This window comes from Crocuta crocuta, unplaced genomic scaffold (assembly GCF_008692635.1).
Source record: "Crocuta crocuta isolate KB4526 unplaced genomic scaffold, BGI_CrCroc_1.0 scaffold38, whole genome shotgun sequence".
Taxonomy (NCBI): Eukaryota; Metazoa; Chordata; class Mammalia; order Carnivora; family Hyaenidae; genus Crocuta; species Crocuta crocuta.
In genome coordinates this window covers 1245821-1262788 of record NW_027532605.1, presented here as the reverse complement: position 1 = coordinate 1262788, position 16968 = coordinate 1245821, and the positions used below count along the sequence as shown (strand labels likewise).

The window sequence follows — 16968 nt, the reverse complement described above, 5'->3', positions numbered from 1 at the left end:
GATTTTTTTTTTTTGTTACTTTCTAGGAAAATGAAATATTGTACATGCTTCTATTGTCAAGCTTTTCTGTAAAGGTCAAGAGAGTAAATATTCTCAAATTTGCTAGCTATATGGTCTGTCACTACTACTCAATCCTGTCACTGAAGATGAGCCTAGGCAATGATAAGTGAAGGAGCATCTATTTGGCTTAAGCAACTCAATATACCAAATCTTGCTTTTGCATAATATACATAGGGAGAAATTATGTATTGATTTTCTAGAATTGCTATACCAAAGACTAGGTGGCTTAAACAGCATGTTACCGTCTTTCATATTAGACCCAATATGAGGGGTGGGTAGCTTTGGTTCCTTCTGAGGACTGTGAGGAAAGCATGCATTCTAGTCTTGTCTCCTTGGCTTCTAAATGGTTACCTCCTCCCTATGCCTCTTTACATTGTCTTCTTTCTACCTGTGTCTGTATCCAAATTTTCCTTCTTATAAGCATACCATTATAGTGTATATTAGGACACACTATAATGACCTCATTTTGTCTTGATTACCTCTGTAAAGACCCTATCTCCAAGGAAGGTCACATACTGAGGTAATTGGGGATATGATTTTAACATATGAATTCTGGACACATTCAACCCATGACAGTATTAAAACGTATAAACTTACAAAAAAACAAAGTTGTGTAATAAACTGATAATCAATATTTATATTATTTATATTCCTACCAGTAATTAATAATTCCTTGCTGACNNTATAAAGCGTTAACTTATCAAAGTTTTAATTTGCATTTTCCTAATTAATAGATAATGAACACATATAATATGTTTACAGACATTCACCTTTCTTCTCTTTTTAAAGTTTCTGCTACAGAGTTGTATAGAAGGCTTATAAGTGTTAACAGAATAGAAACATGTGCATGGGATGCCTAGGTGGCTCAGTCGGTTAAGCGACCCACTGCAGCTCAGGTCATGCTCTAACAGTTTGTGGGTTTAAGCCCCACTTTTGGCTCTGCTGACAACACAAAGTCTGATGCTTAACTGACTGAGCAGTCCAGGAGCCCCAAGAGTTTATGTGTTTTAATTTCAAACTATTTTTGGATTCTTCCTTACATAAAATTTATATTTTAGCATTTTAATCGCATATTCACATATTATCATACAATAAAATTATTTGCTTCCTTGAATGTACTATAGCGACTCATAGTCTGTAAAAACCTCATTCCAGTGCTCCTTTATATTACCTATGTTGATCTATTTGCTAAAAATTATCTACTGTATTTTTTATGAAGTCTAATTGACATACAATGTTAGTTTCAGGTATACAACATAAAGATTCAACAATTCCATACATTATACTACCATATAATGTTATCATCTGTTACCATATAATGTTTCAGTATTATTGACGGTGTTCTCTCTGCTAATTTTCATCCTATGCTAATTTTATGAAAATTCCCTAATTTTCATCTTTGTGACTTTATTTTGTAATGAGAAGTTTATGCGTCTTAATCCCTTTCACCTATTTTACTCATCCACTCAATGCTCTCCCTTCTGGCAGCCACCAGTTCTCTCTATTTAGAGAGCTTGCTTATTCTCTGTTTGTTTGTTCATTTGCTTTATTTTTGTTTATTTTTTTAGATTCCACATATAAATGAAATCATATGATATTTGTCTCTCTCTGTCTGATTTATTTTGCTTCACATAACACCCTTTAGGTCCATCCATGTTGTTCCAAATGGCAAGAGCTCGTTCTTTTTTATAGCTGGGTAAAATTCCACTATATATATTTACCACATCTTCTTTATCCATTCTTCTACCCACTGGTCTCTGTTTGCTTCCATGTCTTTGCAATTGTAAATAATGCTGCAAGAAACATAAGAATATGTAAGTTTTTGATTAGTGCATTTACTTTGCTTTACTTCAGTAAATACTCAGTAGAATTATTGGGTCATATGATATTACTGTTTTTGATTTTTTGAGAAAACTTCATACTGTTTTCCACAGTGGCTGCACCAGTTTATATTCTAAACAACAGTGCATGAAGTTCCTCTTTTCTACACATCCTTGCTAACACTTGTTATTTCTTGTGTATTTTATTTTAGCCATTCTGACATGTGAAATGATATCTCATTGAGGTTTTGACTTGTATTTCCTTGATGATTAGTTATGTTGAGCCTCGTTTCATGTATCTGTTGGCTATCTGTATGTCTTCTTTTGAAAAATGTCTATTCAGATTTTCACAGTTTTAATCAGATTATCTGTTTCATGTTAAGTTGTGTAAGTTTGTATGTATTTGGGCTATTAACCCCCACCAGATACATATTAATTTACAAATATCTTCTCCCATTCAGTAGGTGGTCTTTTCATTTTGTCGATGGTTTCCTTTACTGTGCAAAATCTTTTTATTTTGGCATAATCCCAGTAGTTTATGCTTTTGTTTCCTTTGCCTTAGGAGACCTATCTAGAAAAATGTTGCTATGACTGTTGGTTAGGAGATTACTCCCTATATTTTCTTCTAGTAGTTTTATGGTTTTAGGTCTCACATTTAGATCTCTAATCTGTTTTGTGCTTATTTTTGTGTATGGTGTAAGAAAGCGATCTAGTTTATTTCCATTGCATGTAGCTGTCAGTTTCATAGTACCATTTACTGAATATTCTTCATTATATATTTTCCAATGAATACTCCCCATTGTATATTATTTCCTCCTTTGTCATAGAAGAACTGACCATATAAATGTAGATTTATTCTGGGCTTGCTATCCCTTTCCACTGATCTATGTATCTGTTTTGTGCAAGTACCATGATGTTTTGATTACTATAGTGTGTAGTACATCTTGAATTCTGGGGTTGTGACACCTCCAGCTTTGTTTTTGTTACTCAAGATTGCATTGGCTATTCAGGGTTTTTAGTGATTTCATATTAATTTTAAAGTTATTTGCTTCTAGTTCTGTAAAAATAATATTGATATTTTAATAGGGATTGCGTTAAATCTATACACTGCTTTAGGTGGTATGGACATATTAACAATATCAAGTCTTCCAATACATGAGCATTTTTTAAAAAAATACATCAAAGTTTATTTCTTTATTTTGAGAGAGTGTACACACCAAGGGGCAAAGAGAGAGGGAGTGAGACAGGGAGAGAGAGAATCCCAAGAAGAGTGCGCCATTAATGCAGAGCCTGATGTGGGGCTCGAACCCATTAAAACGGTGAGATCATGATGTGAGCCAAAGTTGGATGCCTCACAGACTGAGGCACTGCAAGCATTTTATTTTTTAGGCAACCCTGCCAGAAATTTTATTCATTTAAAAAAATAAGGGTATATTTAGTATGTAATTGACAGTGTTATTGGAATTAAATAAATTAAGGGGGAAAAATGTATATGCTTATCACACAGTTGACATCAGAATCATCTATGGTTCTTATATTATTCTAATTGTATTTGGTTTTTAATAGACATAACTTTTAGCATTTCTGATTTCTCAAATATTGTCTTTCCTTTTTTTAACCCTGACAAATGATTGATATTTTGAGTGAGTATAAGAGTTTTTAGTTACTGTACATTTTTCTTCTTATGTTGTATAAGTTCTTTCAAGAGGGCACTGGTAATGGAAGAATAATGCTTATTTTCATTATTTTCTTAATTTTTTAATTATTTACTTCTTATTATAGTTTTGAGTTTGATTCATCTTCTTCAGTTTCTGCACAAGTGGGCTGAGGATAATGCGTCCAGAGCAAAGAAGTGCTAAGGACCCCTTCCTGCTCTCTATTCTAAGACTTTTCAGGACAGAGATGCTCATCTCATGACCACTAAGGACTACAATGCAGGTCATATTTGTAATAATCCCATCCAAAGATCATATGCAATGGGGAGGAAAGATTAGTAGTACTCAGTTACACTTATAGTTGCAGTTTTTTATAGGAAGAAGATACATATAATATCAACCAAATGAAGAGACACAAAAGGCAGATTTCAGGATGGGTCTAAATACTGGCATTTCCAGTTGTCTACTCCCCGTTGGTCATGGACAGTGTTAACTCCTCTTGGCTACAATGTGTGACAAACATACAGTGTTGCCAGTCAGGGAAGCTCACCTGAGCCTTTGGTATCCACAGGTTATTGGGCCTCAATCACATTTCCCTTGTGGCTGACCTTTAGTCTTAGCCCCTTCTGGAATTCAGATATTCAGATGACATCTTTAGTCTCCAGTTTCTCCAGAGATCAGAAATAGTAACATATGGTCAAAACCCCCATCATAAATCACACTGTTAGACTGTTCAGTAGCCAGACACCCAGGCAAACATGAGATCATGACCATCACTTTGAAGCTTTAAGATAAAGTTGTCTCCTCATCTCTTGTCCTATGCTTCAAAATAAAAGCTAGCTGCATGGTTTAGGGCCTATGTTGCTAGCTGCCATGAGATTCAGACATTGCTTCTGAGGGCAGGGAGGACTTGACCAGCAGATGTGACTATGTTAAAGAAAAGACAACTAACTTGGCAGATGACAGTAATATAACACATACCCAGTACTTTTGGGCAACGATTCTATTCTCATCCTGTTACAACGTATGGTTCTAGAAGTCCTTAAGAGGTAGTGTGGCATTTGAAAGAGTTATGTATGGCAACAAAGAATCATCCTGTGATATTAAACAACTATTTTCAAGGTAGAAGAACTGAAAGCATTTTATTTAACAGTGTATTAGCTTTTTTGTAACTTGGAAATATTTAAGACATATGATCATCTGGCTTCTATTTTTACTCTTCTATTTTTACTCTTGCTCCAGGCTCTTCAAATTTTAGGGATTGGACTGTTCCTAATTATGTACACTGGAGAAACCTATGCACATGTAAATGGAAAACTGTAGAGGCAAGCCCAAAACTGAAGAAATAATCTACCTTTCCATTAAGATTTTAATGGTTTAAAATTCTTTGGTGTTCTCTTAAAATCTTATGTATTAGTGAAAATGACTGCTTGAAGTCATCGATGAGTTTCTCAAAGTTTCACTAGTTGAGCTATAAAACATAAAGAAGAAAAATATCAGGACACCTGGATGGCTCAGTCGGTTAAGTGTCCAAATTCAGCTCAGGTTATAATATCAGTTTGTGAGTTTGAGCCCCACGGTGGGCTCTGTGCTGACAGCTTGGAGCCTAGAGCCTGTTTCAGATTCCGTATCTCATTCTCCCTCTGCCCCTTCCCCACTTGTCCTCTGTCTCTCTCAAAAATAAATAAGTGTAAAAAAAATTACAAAAAAGATAAAAATATCAAGTTTCAAGTAGGAAAGGTATAGAATGCCTTCACACAGCGACATCTGCATAAGTGTGTGACCTGTGCTGATACACAAGGCCCCACTCTTTTTTTTTTTTAAATAATTTATTGTCAAGTTTGTTTCCATATAATACCCAGCGCTCATCCCAACAAGTGCCCTCTTCCATGCCCATCACCCCCCTTCCCCTCTCCGCCACCCCCATCAGTCCTCAGTTTGTTCTCAGCATTCAAGAGTCTCTCATGGTTTGCCTTCCTTCCTCTCCCCAACTACTTTTTCCCCTTCTCCTCTCCTGTGGTCCTCCATTAAGTTCTTCCTTGTCCACCTATACATGTAAACATATGGTATCTGTCCTTTTCTGCCTGACTTATTTCGCTCAGCATAACACCCTCAAGTTCCATCCATGTTGCTACAAATGAAGGCCCCACTCTTGATAGCTCTGCTGCTATCATCTTAGAATTCTTAGAAAATTTTTGAATAAGAACCCACCATTTTCATTTTCACTGGGCCCTACAAATTATGTAGTCTGTCCTAGTTCCTCTTAGGGTATATTTTAAAGATAAGCATTGTATTATTTAGGAACATATTCATATGCAGATAATCTGTACAGGGATGATTGTTATATGATTCATGTACAACTTTATAATTGCCTTATGATTGTCAGTGATTAAGGATAGTGTTTATACCTGTGAGGGTTGGACAAGGGTATAAATGGGCAGGGTATACAAAGAGTTTCAAAACTATCAATAATATTCTATTTCTCTAGCTGAGTGCAAAGATTTAGTTTTTGGTATTATAAAATGTGACATATGTATATATGTACATGATGCATTTCACAAAAAAACTAAGAGCTAAAAACTATAAACATAAATAATATAGTTACAGAAATAATGAAATGCAAGGAAAGATATAAAAGATAAATTGGGAACAGATAATTTCAATATACATGAAAAAGAGTTATTATATTACTGCATGAAAAATCTTATGTAAGAAGAAATCTAAATAAAATAGTGTAACAGGATATAGGAAGATCATTTCAAAAGGAGAATTGTAATTGAATAAGATAAAATATTCGTTATAAAAACTCAGTGGTGTAGATTTAGATAGGGTTCTATTTTTGCCTATCTAATGAGAAATTTCATATTAAATAAGTACCTGAAATTTATAAGGATATAAAATGTGAGCACTCTAATATTTACACCATCAGTGTAAATTGGCATGATGTTTTTAAAGGCCAATATAGCAATATGTGTTAAAAATCTTTAGATATTTTTAATGTTTATTTATTTATTTAGAAAGAGTGCAAGTGAGGCAGAGAGAGAGAGAGAGAGAGAGAGAGGAGAGAATCCCAAGCTGCCTCCACACTGTCAGCGCAGAGCCCAACATGACCCGTGAGGTCATGACCTGAGCCAAAATCAAGAGTTGGACTTTCAACCAACTGAGCCACCCAGATGCCCTGTGTTAAAACTCTTAAAATGTGATCAACGTTTGATCATGAGTAAAAATACATTTTCAGGAAACATGTATAAATATTTTTAAATGAAACATAATTTCTTTAACCTAAAATTAACATAAATTGTGTCATAATAGGTTACAGGCTAAGTAGGGTGATTATATATTATTTGGATGGGATAGTAAGCAGTAATATTTCATCATAGAAACAAGTGGTAAACTGATCAACACTCAAAATAGCCAGTGGCTAATTTCTATGGGTGAAAACTTGATAGAGATATTATTTGGTTGTTAGTAAATTCAAATAATTTTCAAATTTTCATTAATAGGCAATTGTTATTATAGAAAATGTTTATCTTCAAAAGAATACATTTCACTGTTGTGAATTTTTCTCGCCTTTTTTCCCTCTACAAGTCTTTATGTTTTGTGCTTAACCAAGCAAATATTTCAGAGACCTTTCCAAAGACTTTCAGTGTTAGCTCTTTTCTCATTTTGTAGTTTTCAAAGTCTCATGTACATCAAAAGGTTTCTTTTCTTAAACTTGTCAAATTGAAGCATTCCATTTGCTATATTGCAAAGCACTGGTAAGAAACATCCAGAGCAGCTCTCCATCCATCCATATAACCCAGCAAACATGCCATCTAAATATTAAAGAATAAAAGAGTCATTAGCTTACTTAATCATTACATTCTTTAAAATCATTCTATTTTCAAAATTATAGTTGGCAACATTCTTTCTGGTAGGTAACATTGTTAACCATGTGTGAAGAGACGGAAGACAATTATTTTTTATTTGCCAGCTAGGAAGAAGGATAAAATCAATACGGTCAAGCCAATACAAACATGGTCCTATCATTTAAATTATATAGGAGGTGAAGGATGCTAGTTTTGCAGACTCAAAATCTGTCTTGGAAGCAATGCATGTAAGAAGATGTAGATTCACAATTATGAGTGTTAGCATCAAGAAAACAAATTAAGCTCTTATAGGTCCCCTCTCCCTCTCTCTCTTTCTCTTCCCAATAGAATTAGTATTTGTGAAATCATTCATTTATGTCCTAATGTAGATAGACATTTGTATATGAAATATAAATCTAATATCACATATATGTATATGTTTTTAATTTAAATCTCTTACTTAAGATACTTACCCATGTATTGTAGCTTTATATTGTTTTCTTGGTCCATGCCTATAACCTGGAATTTGCTTCCATAGCTCTAGCTGCAAATAAGTATTGCCACAGTATTATAAAAGAATATATGTTTAAAGAATTGTTCCTTAGCAATTAAAATGGAAGAAAATTATAACATATTTAACTGTATTAAGGGTTGTAAAATTATATGCTAGTGAGTTACATATTTTTATTTTTAAAGGTATTAAACTCTATTCTTAGAAATGAATATGCAGTTAATCTATCATGGGCCCGGCTTAGTAGTCCTTTCCTATAGACTGCCAGTACTCTCAAGTTGGCATTCAATAAAGCAGTAGTTAGTGCAGCAACAGATTTGGTATTGCTTCAGTAGCATTTGAACAGATTGACAGTTTGACTTAAAGTCCTAAAAGTTTGATTCACTGTTAATTGTGTTTTAGTCAGTGGGGACTTGTTAAGGAAATAGTCACACCATTCAAAAGCCATCTATTTTCAACTTTAATAAACTTTAAAGAGGTTAGTGCACCTGGAGTATTTCAGAGTTTCTCCATATTCCATTTGAGCATTCTTTGACTTATTTTTTTCACGTGTCAGCCACATTCATCTTATGATCATATTATTTTTTATTCTTAACCAATGAACTTGGAATTAAACCTCTATTTCACAATGATAAGAGATTTCCCATGAGTGGCCAAATAGGTAGAACTCTGTTCAAGAACTCGGAGCAAAGTTTTAAAAATTGGAGAGTTAACACATGGAAGTTAATATATACACTTATTTTATATTGTTTACTGTTCTATTTAAATACATTAAAAATAATTTTTAAGAAGGTTAAGTAATATAAATTCCCAAGAAATAGACCAGTTTTTCAGGCTAGAATATTCCTAAAGATAATTTGTTAAGTAAACATCATTCCCATGATATAATGTATTGCTATTAATTTTGGCCAGCCTTTTGGTATTAAGGTGAATATAACTTTTCATTCTCCTAAATTTTAAGTCTCCTTATTTAATCCACTGTGATAGTTTAGGATAGGATGAGTTTTTATAATGAACTCTGAAAATGCCTAAAACATTTATTTCATTTTAGATTTGTGAATAAATGTTGGTGGTGATGTCCACAAAATAGAAACATATATTTAAGTAAAGATACATTTTTATCTATGACATTGATTTTTTTGTTTACTTCTTGGAATATTAATCACCCTTGGATTAAAAATAACTTTTACTCTTACCTGAGAAACCTGTACAGAGCTTTTGGGTTTTTTTTAATTAATTCATTCATTTTGAGAGTGAGAGAGATAGAGGGGGGCAGAGACAGAAGGAGAGAGGAGAGAAAGAATCCCAAGGAGGCTCTGCACTGTGAGCACAGAGCCTGACATGAGGCTTGATCTCATGAACTGTGAGATCATGGCCTGAGCTGAAACCAAGAGTCTGATGCAGGAATGGATTTGAAATTAAAGGAATATGAAAGCTATTAGAAGTCAGAGGTTTTTCCAATTATGGTATCTTCATTAACTCATAGTCCTAATTTAATTTAACCCAGTTAAATATGGTGATGAGGCTTACATTAAGACAGTCAGAAAACTACTTTTCTAACTTCACAGCTGATTATTTCATCCCAAGCCAGATAATAGAGAAACAAAAATCAGAGGACAGGTAATTAGTCATTCAAGCATATGAAGTCACAACACAGCACAAGAAACTGTGAGGAAATTGGGGGGAAATATAAAAGAAAAATCAAGTAAAAATGGAAAAAAGAAAATAACATCCCTAAAACTAAGGTGCTTACAGAATGATGGAATTCAAATTTTTCTTGGTTCATGTAATTGAACATATGATGAATTCTTGAAGATTGATCCATCATTTCAAGTTATTTTTTATCGGTCCCTTTAGTTTTACCCCTTTCCCAACTGACTCTTGACTCTCGGTGAATGGGCAATATCAGCAGTCTCCTTTGTCTCCCAGTTCCCATTGGGTCTTCCAAGAGATGCTTCTACATGAAATAAGAAGAAGGAATGAAAAAGATTGGTTCTTTGTTCTTCTAGTCACATCCATGTGGTATCACCTTGTGCTTCATCCTCTGATCATACATGTCTTTCAAAGTAGCCTTACTTCCTTCTTTATTTCAATAATCATACTGTCCCTGTCACTCTGACTCTAGGGAGAAAATGCCTTTCAATTTAGTAGCCTGAGTGACTGTGTTATTCCTTGAGGGTCTCCTACACACACCTTCACTTTGTGAATAGTCCCTTTATTAAACATTTCTTAAATCATTAATTTGAGTGTCCCATCCATTTCCTATTTGGACCTTGTGCAACCTAGAAAAATATTAAAACAAGTGTCCAATAGGGCTATTTTTCTGTGGCTGGCCTCTATGACTGTTTTAGAGATTTTGTTTAATTTATATATTTTTCTTCATTCCTCAGGTTGACTTTCTGACAGGTGAGAAAAGTAGATATGATCAAGTCTTAGCAGTTATGCGGTATATCAAGTCTTTATTTTTGGTGACCTGACTCAGAAAGGAGCAGTGACATAAATCCTGTTTTGTCAGTTTTCTGTTTTAACCAATATCCACTTGCATCTTAGGGCAAGGATCCAGTTTATAGAAAAATACCACATTTCCAACAGAAAACTTTTGGCAGATTTGCTCAAGGAGTCAAATATATGAAAATATCCAAGTTATTTTTCCAGGCATATAGAGGTTGTCTGTCTAAGTGTCCAGATTTCCTGTTATATATAATAATGCACAGACTATATGCATGATTTGGCTTTGTCAAACCAATGTAATCTGCTTCCCCTATTTTCATTCTATAATGAAAAACAATTAGGTGAGCTAAACATGTTGGTTATTTAGACTCTTTCAGAAGGTATACAGATGACTTCTTTAATTCGGCAGATATTTAGTATCAATTCGATACACAAGAGCTATTTGCCTTTATATTTATGATAAATGTAATAGGATTTTTGTCCTATTTTCTTTATTCTCAGCTGAATATCATTAGAGAATATTCGATAAGAAATTTCCAATGCCAAAGACATTTCTCTGGACACTGATTCTGAAAAATGTCCATGGGAAACAAAAACCAAAAGACATAATGAAATGTCCATGGGAAACAAAAACCAAAAGATGTAATGAGATCACGTAATTCCAGGAAATAACACAAGATATACCCTGTGCATCAGATTAACAATACACATTAAGAGGTCTGAGCAGTACTGTATTAAAGAAACCTGAACTCCCGTTTTAACCCAGAGATCTGTTTTATGTAAAACTTCTAAATTATTTTTTTCAAAGCATGTATTTTACACAAAATTGACTTATATAGGTAATGGTGATGCTGATTAGCAAGACTTCATAATACTTTTTAAAATATTTTGCTTCTTGCAATGAGATTTATTGCCTAAAGGAAAACAAGTTTATGATCCCTAACTGGTATTATCCCCCAAATCTTTGAAAAATATACAGACTGGACAGTAATTAAATTAGTTAAATCTTCAATTAAGTGTTAATTTTTCTGACAATCAAGAAATACTCAAATGGGAGGTTGAACTATCCTTGTGGCTCCAGGGTAAATACAGTGCTCTAACAACTTGAAGCAGTATCCCTTTCTTTGCATCCTCACCAACACTTGTTGTCTCTTGTGTTATTAATTTTAGCCATTCTGACAGGTGTGAGGTGGGATCTCATTGTGGTTTTGACTTGTGTTACCCTGATGATGAGTGATATTGAGCATCTTTTCATGTGTCTGTTAGCTTTCTGGATGTCTTTGGAAAAGTAGACACTTTTCATGTTTTTTGACCATTTCTTAATTGGATTATTTATTTTTTCAGTGTTGAATGTGATAAGTTCTTTATAGATTTGTATACCTTTATCAGATAGGTCATTTGCTAATGTCTTCTCCCATTCTGTTGGTTGCTTTTAGTTTTGTTGAATGTTTCCTTCACTGTGCAGAAGCTTTTTATTTGATGAAGATCTAATAGTTCATTTTTGCTTTTGTTTTCTTGCTCCAGAAACATGTCTAGTAAGAAATTGCTGCAGCCAAAGTCAAAGAGGTTGCTACCTATGTTCTCCTCTAGGAAGTGGATAGTTTCCTGTCTCACATTTATATGTTTCATCCATTTTGAATATACTTTTGTGCATGGTGTAAGAATGTGTTCAGTTTCATTCTTCTGCATGCTGCTGTCCAGTTTTCCCAATACCATTTATTGAAGAGACTGTCTTTTTTCCATTCAATATTCTTGCCTGCTTTGTTGAAGATTAGTTGACCCTATATGTGTGGGCCCATTTATGGGTTCTCTATTCTGTTTTATTGACCTATATGTCTGTTTTTGACAAGTACGATACAGTCTTAATGACTACACATTTGGAATATAGCTTGAAGTATGGAATTCTGATGCCTCCAATTTTGCTTTTTCAAGATTGCTTTGGCTATTTGGGGTCTTTTATGGCTCTATATAAATTTTAGATTCACTTGTTCTAGCTCTGTGAAAAATGCTCTTGGTATTTTGATAGGGGTTGCATTAAATATGTAGATTTCTTTGGGTAGTATGAACATTTAACAATATGAGTTCTTTCGATCCATAGAAAAACATGGATGTTTCTTTGTCTCATCTTCAATTTCTTTCCTACGTGTTCCGTAGTTTTCAGAATACAGATCTTTTACTTTTTCAGTTAGGTTTATTCCTAAGTATCTTATGATTTTTGGTGCAATTGTAAATGGGATGGATTCCTTTATTTCTCTTTCTACTGCTTTGTTGTATAAAAATGCCACAGATTTCTTTATGATGACTTTGTATCCTGCGACTTTGCTGAATTCATGTATCAGTTGTAGAAAAATATTTTAGTGCGGTTTTACAGGTTTTCTACATTGAATATCATGTCATCTGTGAATTTTGCAAGTTTGAGTTCTTCCTTGCTGATTTGGAGGCCTTTTATTTCTTTTCATTTTCTGACTGCTATGGCTAAGACTTGCAGTATTAATGTTAAATAACAATGGTGAAAGTGGACATTCCCATTTTGTTCCTGATCAAAGAGGAAAAGCTCTCAGTTTTTCCCAAGTGAGTATAAAATTAGCCGAATATCCTTTGTGTCTGGCCTTTATGATGTTGAGGTATGTTCCCTCTATCCCTACTTCGTTGAAAATTTTATCAAGAATGGATGCTGTATTTTGTCTAATGCTTTTGCTGCATCCATTGAGAGGATCATATGATTCTTATCCTTTCTTTTATTAATGTGATGTTTCACATTGATTTGCAAATCTTGAACTACCTGACAGCCCAGGAATTAAATACTATTTTATTGTGGTGAATGATTCTTTTAATGTACAGCAGTTGGATTTAATTTGCTAGTATTTTGTTGATAAATTTTATATCTATATTTATCAGGAATATTGGCCTTAATTATTTTTAATGGGATCCTTGTCTACTTTTGGAATCAAGGTAATGCTGTACTTGTAAAATGAGTTTTAAAGTTTCCTTGCATTTCTATTTTTTGGAATAGTTTGAGAAGAATATGTATAAAGTCTTTGAATGTTTGACAGAATTCCCCTGGGGAATTATCTGGCCCAGGACTTTTGATTCTTGGGAGATTTTTGATTACTGCCTCAATTTCTTTGCTGGTTATGGGTTTGTTCAAATTTTCTGTTTCTTCCTGTTTCAGTTTTGGTAGTTTATATGTTTCTACAAATTTGTCCATGTCTTCTAGATTGCTCAATTTTGGGTATAAAATTTTTATAATATTATAATTTGTATTTCTGTGGTGTTGGTTGTGACTTCTCCTCTCTCATTCATGATTTCATTTATTTGGGTCCTTTCTCTTTTCTTTTTGATATCTGCCTGGGAGTTTATCAATTTTATTAGTTAATCAAAGAACCAGACTTTAGTTTCATTGATCTGTTCTTTTGTTGTTTTTCTTTTAAACTAGTTATACCATAACAGTGAAACACATTCGATTAACTGATGGCTAAAGATATGAGGAAGAAATGGTATATTTAAAAGTCATTAGTAATACTAGTTAGGGGGAAAAAAAACCCAAAACCTTTTCAGGTTAAATTTTTAGGGGGAGTTTTAATTTTTTTACTTTTATTTATTTGTTTTTAATTTATTTTTTAAATTTACATCCAAGTTAGTTATCATATGATTTCAGGAGTAGATTCCTTAATGCCCCTTACCATTTATCCCATCTCCCTCTCATAAAACCCCTCCAGTAACCCTCTTTTTGTTCTCCATATTTAAAAGTCTCTTATGTTTGTCCCCCTCCCTGTTTTCATATAATTTTTGCTTCCCTTCCCTTATGTTCATCAGCTTTGTGTCTTAAAGTCCTCATATGAGTGAAGTCATATGATATTTGTCTTTCTCTGACAGACTAACTTTGCTTAGCATAATACCCTCTAGTTCTATCCACGTAGTTGCAAATGGCAGGATTTCATTCTTTTTGATTGCCGAGTAATACTCCATTGTATATACATACCACATCTTCTTTATCCATTCATCCATCGATGGACATTTGGGCTCTTTCCATGCTTTGGCAATTGTGGATAGTGCTGCTATAAACACTGGGGTGAGTGTGATCTGTCCTACTGTTTTTGTTTTTGTGTTGTTATTGGTTCTATATCATTGATTTCTGCTCTAATCTTTATTATGTCCCTTCTCCTGGCTTTATGTTTTACTTGTCTTTTTTCTACCTTTCCTTGATCCTTTTTAAATACATCTTTTGTTTGTTTGTTTCCTGTGTTCTAGCATGACTGGAGCTGATATGGATCCTTGGTTTGTGGATCCTGGGCTCACTGAGTTCACACACTTCCTGTGATGACTGGACCCACTAGATGTGGTGTTGGGACCCAATAATTGTTATCTGAGCCTGACTTTTGTAGTTTCCAAACATTATCTGCTCTAGGCTTTCAAGGTGGGGTGGAAAAATAAATCAAGTCATTCTCTAGTCTCTCTGACCTAGAGAGATTTCCCACAGCTCCTTGGCCACTTGGCAGAGTTCTACTGTTGTCTCTTTTGTATGCTAGTTGCTCACTAAACGTTGACTTTTCTTCTATGCTTGAAGACAGATTAAATTTGTTTCCAGCCCCTCACTACTACCCTTCCCCACTATCATTAGCTGTGTCAGGGTGGAGGTTCCTTTGTTACCATGTTCGCATCTCTCTTCCTCTTTTCTTGCCATTCTCTCTATTTTTGGTTTGTTCCATGGAGAAGGTGTGTTCAGTCTTTTTTTTTTTTAAGATTTATTTATTTATTTTGAGAGCCCATGGGGGAGAGGCAGAGAGAGAAAATCTCAAGTAACCTCCACACTATCAGCATAGAGCCCAACATGAGGCTCAAACCCATGAACTGTGAGATCATGACCTGAGGATAGATCAAAAGTCAGACACTTAACTGGCTGAGCCACCCAGGGAACCATGAATTGTCTTCTTATGTCATCATCCTGAGCCAGAATTAAGAGCATCTCTTAAAATCAAATTATTCTATTGAAATTATTATATGTGTGAGACTATAAGTGTGTGTATATTAAGTACTCAGATAGTTAAGCCATAAATCAAATACATTTCCCCTTTTCTATAGGTCAATTATACTTGAAAATGAAAACACTCATTATGAACTGCCAGTCCCCATAGAGAAAAATATATTCACAAGAGTTCTTATTTCCCCATAGCCTCACCAACACATTTCTTTGATACTAGCCATTCTGACAAGTGTAAAGTGATATCTCATTGTGGCTTTAATTTGCATTTCCCTGATTATTAATGATGCTGAGTATCTTTTCATGTGTTTGTTGGCCATCTGTATTTTGTCTGTGGGAAAATGTCTATTCAGGCCTTCTGATTTTTTAATCAAATTGTGTAAGTGTGTTGAATTGGTTGCATACATTATGTTTTAAGTTTATTTATGTATTTTGAGAGAGGGTGGAGAGAGAAAAAGAATCCCAAGTAGGCTCTGCTTGTCAGCCTGGAGCCCAGTGCAGGGCTTGATCTCACAAACATGAGATCACAACCTGAGCCAAAATCAAGATCCAGATGCTAAACTGACTGAACAACTCAAGTGCCCCCACTAGCATAAATTCTTTATGTATTTTGGATATTAACCCCTTATCCAGTATATAATTGTCAAATATCTTCTCCTGTTCAGACGATTACCTTTTTGTTTTATTGATGGTTTCCTTTGCTGGGCAGAAGTTTTTTATTTTGGTGTAGTCTCTATAGTTTAATTTTATTTTCTTTGCCATAGGGGACCTATCTAGAAACGTGTTTCTATAGCCAACATCAAGTAAATTAAAACTTCCTATGTTTTCTTCTAAGAGTTTTATAGTTTCAAGTGTCACATTTAAGTTTTCAATCTATTTTGAGTTTATTTTTATGTATAAGGAAGTGGTCCATTTTTTCCAGCTCTATTTGTAGAAGAGACTGTCACTGTCCCTTTCTTACTGTATATTCTTGCCTCTTTTGTTGTAGATCAATCAACAGTATAAACATGGGTTTACTTTTGGATTCTCTGTTCTGTTCTGTTGATATATGTGTCTGTTTTTGTGCCAGTACCATACTCTTTTGATAACTAAAGCTTAATATTTAAAGGGAATTAAGAGTATACTGATCTTAATGATTATTGAGAAATGTATAGAATTGTTGAGCCATAATACTGTATACCTGAAACTAATATAAAACTGTATGTTAATTATACTTGAATAAAAACTTCTATCTTGCGCCACCTGGGTGAGTTAGTTGGTTGAGCATCCAACTCTTGATTTTGGCTCTGGTCATGATCTCATGGTTCCTGAGATCAAGCCCCATGTTGGGCTCTGGGCTGATGGTGTGGAGCCTGCTTGGGATTCTTTCTCCTTTCCTCTTTCTCTGCCCCTCCCCTGCTTGCATGCATGTACTCTCATTCTCTCTCGGTCTGTCTCTCTCTCAATGCAGAGCCCAATGCTGGGCTTGATGTAACCACCTGAGCCACACAAGCATTCCTATAGTGTTTTTTAAATAGGGTATTTTAAATACTCCTTTTTATAGTTCATTTTTATTATTTTTTTTCATTATGATATCAGTGTTTCTAAAATTCCAGTTAATTAACATACAGTGTAATATTAGTTTCAGGTGTACAATAGATTT

At 34.2% G+C, this 16968-nt stretch overlaps 2 long non-coding RNA genes across 3 annotated transcripts in view; one reads left to right on the top strand and one right to left on the bottom strand.

Annotated features, from left to right (window-relative positions):
* LOC144244899 (uncharacterized) overlaps positions 1-16968 on the top strand; it is a 580012-nt gene that overhangs the window by 355971 nt on the left and 207073 nt on the right. The gene's annotated exons all lie outside the window — the stretch shown is intronic.
* The window catches only part of LOC144244858 (uncharacterized), a 15713-nt gene continuing 5915 nt past the window's right edge, over positions 7171-16968 (bottom strand). Inside the window, exons 2-3 of the long non-coding RNA XR_013339088.1 lie at positions 7857-7927; positions 7171-7350 (exon numbers count right to left, since the gene is read on the bottom strand). This is a non-coding gene — a long non-coding RNA (uncharacterized LOC144244858). The remainder of the gene's footprint in view (positions 7351-7856; positions 7928-16968) is intronic.